This window comes from Macaca mulatta, chromosome 7 (assembly GCF_049350105.2).
Source record: "Macaca mulatta isolate MMU2019108-1 chromosome 7, T2T-MMU8v2.0, whole genome shotgun sequence".
In the NCBI taxonomy this organism is placed as follows: domain Eukaryota; kingdom Metazoa; phylum Chordata; class Mammalia; order Primates; family Cercopithecidae; genus Macaca; species Macaca mulatta.
Genome location: NC_133412.1, coordinates 142,032,482 through 142,039,956, shown reverse-complemented (window position 1 = coordinate 142,039,956; position 7,475 = coordinate 142,032,482). Strand labels below are relative to the sequence as shown.

Genomic DNA, 7,475 nt, shown 5'->3' with positions numbered 1-7,475 from the left:
AGGCTTAGGGGGACAGAACATAGGTAACTGGGCAGTAGCTGGACCTGAGCTTTACAGGACACTCAAACACTGCCTTATAGGATCCTCATCTGAGCAGTAGCTCTAGAAGTTGCTTTGTGAGTTGTTTTGTGATCATCATGGCTTTCACAGCCCCAAAAGGGGTGGAGAAGCTGCTATCTGAAATGCAGTTGAGACCTGAGCAAGCACAGCGAAGGTGGTGACATTTGTCAGCGACATGGGCCAACTAGCCAGCTTAAAGACACAGGGGAAATTATTGTAAGGCTTCCTGTTGTCTCAGATGCAGGAGCCAGAGGGCAGTCCAGCTCCAGGTAGGCACCAGCCACAGAACTGGAAAGCCCTTGGGAGGCTGAGGTCCTGCCTTCTCTCTAGCTTTTCTTGGCCCCTCTGTGTGTCAGCCTCCCTCCTCTCCCTGCAGTCCAGCTTTGGGTGCACACCTCCCCATGGTGGCAGAGGCCAATTCCGCAGTGCCTAGTGTTGACATTTTCTTAATACAAGAGACTAGTTCCAATTCCAAATGTCCAGGACGCACTTGGCCCAGACTGACCTGGTCTGATAAAATGATGCCTGTCAGTGGCTGAAGCTGGGGCCATTGCTCATGGGCTAGATTGGGTATCACCTTTAGGATAACCCAAAAGGTAGTCTCATAAGAACTGTCTCAATTCATCAATTTTCACATTGTAGCATCTCTGATATTGAGATACAGCATACAATCGATCTCACTTTAGGATTAATGGTGTCTTACAATTGCTGTTGGCCAGACAGCAGTCATGACTTAGTGTCATTGCCTGCCTATTTGAGACAGGAATGTGAGTCCTGTCTGTTGTCTCAAAAACTTCCATTAATCTTATCTCCCGGTAAGATCAAGCTCCAGTATCAACACTTGCATAGTGGGTCCCCAGAAAGAAAATGCTGGTGATCATGGTGTAGTACTGGCTTAAGAAATGCTAGCCAGGGTGCAATGGCTTACACCTATAATCCCAGCACTTTGGCAGGCTGAGGTGGGCAGGTGTTTCAAGCCTAGAAGCTCAAGACCAGCCTGGGCAACATGGTGAAACCCCATCTCTACTAAAAATACAAAATTACCTGGGTGTGGTGGTGCGTGCCTGTAATCCCAGCTACTTGGGTGGCTGAGGCAGGAGAATCACTTGAACCTGGGAGATGGAGGTTGCAGTGAGCCGAGATCATCCTGAAGGAAGGAAGGGAGGAAGGGAAGGAGGGAGGGGAGAGAGAAAAAGAAAAAGAAATGCTGCATTTTCAGTTCTATTGATGGCACAGCAGGCAATGGTGTGTTGACAGGCACTTAAAGACTCTGAGCCGGGTGCAGTGGCTCACGCCTGTAATCTCAGCACTTTGGGAGGCTGAGGCGGGCGAATCATGAGGTCAGGAGTTTGAGACCAGCCTGACCACATAGTGAAACCCTGTTTTTTTGTATTTGTAAAAATACACAAAATTAGCTGGGTGTGGTGGCGGGTGCCTATAATCCCAGCTACTTGGGAGGCTGAGGCAGGAGAATTGCTTGAACCCGGGAGGCAGAGATTGCAGTGAGCCGAGATCGCGCCACTACACTCCAGCCTGGGCGATAGAGTGAGACTTCATCTTAAAACAAAACAAAACAAAAAAACAAAAAAAAAAAAAACACTGACAAGGGATTCAGAAGAGAGTTTTAGCAAATTTGCTTTCCTCATATTGTACATGATACATGTCTAAAAAAGTCTGAGCTCTTTCAATAAGTATATAATAATGTAAACATATATGAGTACGTAAAGAACATAATAAAATTCTAAAGAAAGCATTGTGTTAATGGTTTAATTGGTTACATTTTATAGCTCATAAAATAATGGAGCATCTATAAATCTGATCATATCTTAGTTGAGTATACTATGGCCTATGGGCCCTATTGCCTGTCAAATCCCCCAAATCTGGATTCTATTTTTGATGGAAGAGGAAAAGAAAGATCCATCCTAAACTTAATCCAAAGGCAATGGAAGGGATGTCTGGAGGGCCTGGGCGGGTCGGCTTCGGAATGGAAGAGGTCTGTGAGAAGTTAACCTGGCGATACCGATTCAAAGAGCCTGCCGAGTGAAGCCCCCTGAAATGGGGAGAATAAGAATCTTAGAGGTTGTTCAGTAGAAGTCTTGGAGTGCATTTTCAGTAGTTAAGGGAAAAAAAAAATGACTACTCTTAAAAGTTTAAAAACCAAAGTCACCCTTACTTCATCCCCAAACTGAGGAGCAGGAGATGGAATGGACACTGAGGAGCCTAAATCTGTTGAAGTTCCCTCTGGGGTCCAATCCAGAAGGCATCATAGCCTTTGGGGTCCATGGAAGAAAGCAGTTCCATCACAGAGAGCCCACGAGTTCAGCCAGGGAAAATGCTCACTGAAAAGCAGTAGAAGTGGAAGCTGTAAGAATATTAGGTCCCGCCGGGTGGGGTGGCTCACACCTGCAATCCCAGCACTTTGGTGAGGCCGAGGCGGGCGGATCACCTGAGGTTGGGAGTTTGAGACCAGCCTGACGAACATGGAGAAACCCAGTCTCTACTAAAAATACAAAATTAGCTGGGCGTGGTGGTGGGCACCTGTAATCCCAGCTACTTGGGAGGTTGAGGCAGGGGAATTGCTTGAACCTGGGAGGCAGCGGTTGCAGAGATCCGAGATCATGCCACTGCACTCCAGCCTGGGCAAAAAGAGCGAAACTCTGTCTCAAAAAAAAAAAGAATATTAGGTCACAAAGTTGCTATAACTCATGATAGCTCCAACAAAAATACAATAACTCATGATAGCTCCAACAAAATTATGATGTCTTTGGGATATCATAAAGGAGAATTCCTTGGTCAGTCAGAGAGAGTTATAGAACCTAATAAGGAACTCTCAGAGTAAAGAATGTATTAATTAGAGACTGGGCATGGTGGCTCACGCCTGTAACCCCGGCACTTTGGGAGGCCAAGGCGGGCGGATCACAAGGTCAGGAGTTCGAGACCAGCCTGGCCAACATGGTGAAACTCCGTCTCTACTAAAATACAAAAAATAGCTGGGCATGGTGGTGTGCGCCTGTAGTCCCAGCTAATGGGGAGGCTGAGGCAGAAGAATCACTTGAACCCAGGAGGCGGAGGTTGCAGTGAGTCGAGATCATGCCATTACACTCCAGCGTAGGCAACAGAGCGAGACTCCATCAAAAAAAAAAAAAAAAAAAAAAGGAAAAGCTCAAGAATTATGAAAGAAGGTTACTACAGGACAAAGAAGGTCTTTGAAACCAGCTCCGTATGCAGACGGAGGTAAGTCATGAGCTTAAAAAGTTGCTGGTGGCTTCTGTTGTGGATGATCTTCAGTATCACTTTGAATGTCTAGCCTGTGAGAAAAAATCAGCTTATTTTAGAAAATGAAGCCCTAGGTTGAAACACAGCTCAGCTTTCCAAACAGTTAGAATGTATGTTGTTAATACAGTGTGATGTATGGCGAAGTAAATTCCTTGCAAGCAGAGTAATGGCAGATGAGTTAACTAACTCAAGAGCATCAAGAGCAGTTTTGTTTTTCTGTTTTTTGAGATGGAGTCTCGCTTTGTTGCCCAGGCTGGAGTGCAGTGGTGCAATCTTGGCTCACTGCAACCTCTGCCTCCCGGGTTCAAGTGATTCTTGTGCCTCAGCCTCCCAAGTAGCTGGGATTACAGGCACCCATCACCACGCCTGGCTAATTTTTGTATTTTTAGTAGAGTTGGGGTTTTGCCATGTTGGCCAGGCTGGTCCTGAACTCCTGGCCTCAAGAGATCCTCCTGCTTCAGCCTCCCAAAGTACTGGGATGACAGGCATGAACCACCATGCCCCACCTCAAAAGCAATTTCACAGCGTCAAAAACGTGATGCACGTGGTTCCATACAGGATCTCCTAAGTGAACAGCAACAGTTTCATCAGGAAATGATAGCTACCCAGAAATTACTGGAGGAGCTCTTAATCTCTTTGCAGTAGGGAAGAGGGCAACCTTACTCTCCTAGCATACAACCCCACAGCACAGCAGAGCTGGCATTAACAAATCACAAGTTGGCAAAAGCAGTAAATTCTCATCTTCTGGGAAATGTTGGCATTAACAATCAAAAAAAGATTCCATCGACAGTTGAATTCTGCAGCACCCCAGTGGAGAAAATGGCTGAAATGGTTCTACAAATTTTAGCTCCAACTACCTAAGCAGAGAGCTCGCCTGATAATCCATGTTTTGAGTTTTCACTGACCACCTTACTTGCTACAAAGAAAAATTTTGGATGATTTCATCCCTATGCTAGATATGAAAATACAGCTTTCAATTGTTGCGATCACTGCCAGGGAGAACTTTCTGCCCTTTAACAGTCAATATATTGGAGGCATGCTACAGGTATTTGCTTATTATCCAAGAGTCATTATTATTTGGGAGCTGGGGTTCTTACAATGCTAGAAGTAATAGCACTTCCTATTTACAAAATGTATATACCCAAAGATGTTTTATGTACTAGACTCCAGATTACTCCTTCTTAATTAATATCTCAGCATAATAAAAGAATGAAACTGTATTTAAAATTTAAATACAGTTGCATTTTTCTCTTTGAGCTTATACAATGTTTTAGAAACAGTCTACTTTTTATAAATATCAAGTTGGATATTCTTGTGTGTTAAACTGTATTTAATATTTAAAATAGAGAATACTTTCCAAGCAATACATGATGCTTTTCCTAAAGGACTCTAAAAGAAAAAGGTTCTATAACTTTCTTTTAAGCACTAAATTATTATTTATCTTACTGGATAGTTTATATGAACAGTGTTCATGTAGGTACACTAAAGCAAGGGTAGGCAAACTACAACCATGAGTCAAATATGGCCATACCCATTCATTCACTGTTGTCTAGGTTGTTTTTGCACTGTAGCTGCAGAGTTGAGTAGATGCAGCAGGGCATGTATGGCTTGCAAAGCCTATGGTATTTACTGTTTGATCCATTATAGAAAAAGTTTTCTGACCCCCACTCTAAAGTAATTGTAGTAGAGGACCAGAGGATCTTTATGGTAATTTTTTGAGCTACAAAAGAGCCTTGGAGAAATGGATGAAGGGATTAATCTTTTTAAAATAAATGCTATACATTAGAAAAAGAATAAATATTTTAGAGCCAAATTAACAAGTATGTCAGCAAAACGTGTTAGTTTTATGCAGGGGATTGTGTATTCTGAATGGACACAATCTGACATATATAAAAGAAACAGATTCTTAACTATTGACTCTTTTTAGCAAATGCAACACAGAAGAATATCCAACTTGATGTTTATAAAAAGTAGACTGTTTCTAAAACATTGTGTAAGCTCAAAGAAAAAAAATGCAACCCATCAATTAACGTATATTATGTAATATATACTATTGTATATTTATTATGAGCCATCACAAATGCCCATTGATTGGCCTTTAGGAATAATTACAAAATATTTATATCAAATTATGCAAATTTGTTGCAGAAGTGCCTATCAGTAGAGAAGTCTTCAAAGGACAAATCTCGTCAAATAATAATATATTTTAACGTCAACTTAAAAACAAAGGCAATATAAAACATCCCCTCTTATCACAGATTACCTTAAGATATACTTTCTGATTGCACTCTTTAGCATCTTCCATTTCTAATCATGCTTTCTTGTCTAGAAATCTCCTTAAGTCCTACTTTTCCAACCAACAATGCAAGAGAAATTTTGCAAACTCCAATACCTGGGGAAGCTGGCTTCTGGAAACAAGCTATTTAAAAGATGGCTTGTGAACACTTGTAAAAGGATACGGGGGGGCTGGGCACAGTGGCTCACGCCTGTAATCCCAGCGCTTTGGGAGGCTGAGGCAGGTGGATCACAAGGTCAGGAGTTCAAGACCAGCCTAGCCAACATGGTGAAACCCCATCTCTACTAAAAATACAAAAAATTAGCCGGGCGTGGTGGCAGGTACCTGTAATCCTAGCTGTAATCCTAGCTACTTGGGAGGTTAAGGCAGGAGAATTGCTTGAACCCAGGAGGCAGAGGTTGCAGTGAGCCAAGATCGTGCCACTGCACTCCAGCCTGGGCAACAGAGTGAGATTCTGTCCCCCACCAAAAAAAAAAAAAAAAAAAAAAAAGATACAGGGATCCCTGGGCCCAGCCTAGTTCCAGGTAGAAGAGGCTCTGCTTGATCAACTCTTCTTTTGGGGCTGGATACTGGGCTTTACAGAAGAGCAATATAAAGATGTCTCTGTCCTTGCTGAAATTCAGACAAGCAGCGTCTCCTCTAATCCTGGTGGGAATGATGGGGAAAGGGGAGTGGATGGAGAGTCCCACTAGAGGACTAAGTGCTGTGGAAACGAACATGCCAGAATATGCTGGTTTATGCATCTGACAACTTGCAGGGACATTTCTGCATGCTGTGAGGACCAGTGATTATTCCCAGTCAGTCATTTTTCTTAATGACTTGGACTCATCATACCCATGGGATTGGGTTTTATGGGATTGGCCATTATGAAGCCAATAAGGTAAATGGGAGATTTGGGGTTCAAAAAGACCTTAATAGGCAGTCATGATGTAATCTTACAAGGCTACATTTCATAGTCATAAACATAAAACCCTGAAATTGGGTCTAAAACACCAAAACCTGTCTCCAAGGTGGGAAGATTGGGATCACATGGAAAAGAGGCCGAGAAGACTCAAAATGTGAGTCAACAGCGTGGTGAAGCAGCTGAAAAGAGTTACTTCAATCTCGGGCTGGACAGATAACTTGGGAGCTCAGAAGCTGGTGGTGCCTACGTTTTCTGCCAACGTAGCTGTGAAGCACAGAAAGCTGGTCTCTGATGAGAGAAGAATGAAACAATGCTCCACAGTGGAGAAGAGACCCTGCCACGTGTCAGCCCGAGCCCATGGGTGAGTGACATGAATTGTATCCTGGTCCCTCATGACACATTTTCCTTTTCTTTCTTTCTTTTTTTAAGCAAGACTTAATTTTTTCTTTTTTTTTTTTTTAAGAGATGGGATCTCACTCTGTCACCCAGGCTGAAGTGCAGTGGTGCAATCATAGCTCACTGCATCCTTGACCTCCTGGGCTCAAGCGATCTTCCTGGCTCAGCCTCCTGAATAGCTGGGATTACAGGTGCATTTATTTCCCTTTTCTAATTTAAGTTAGTGCAGGTGGATTTGGGATTGGATTTGGGATTGGATTTGGGATTGGATTTGTAATCCAAGTCCTACTCAAAGCAAATGTTATAAGGACTGTGAGAGATGGGCAGGACATGACCGCTAACACTGAGTGGTTTGGTAAGATCAAGTGGTTGAGGCTCATTTGGGACTTCAAGGATCAGAATGAATGGAGATCTCTGCTTACTCTTCCAGCATCTTCTGGTGGTGAGGGAGAGAGGAGGCTTCCTGGGCTGTACTCACTGCAGGAGTCTTTTTAGTTCCAAATTTGCACTCCATGGTGAAAGCAGCATTTAAAAAAGAAAGAG

General features: G+C 43.2%; 1 pseudogene; it reads left to right on the top strand.

The window, feature by feature from the left end:
* Positions 1 to 2,052: 2,052 nt before the first annotated feature.
* On the top strand, positions 2,053 to 4,472 carry LOC144330323 (golgin-45-like; annotated as a pseudogene).
* The last annotated feature ends 3,003 nt before the right edge of the window (positions 4,473 to 7,475 follow it).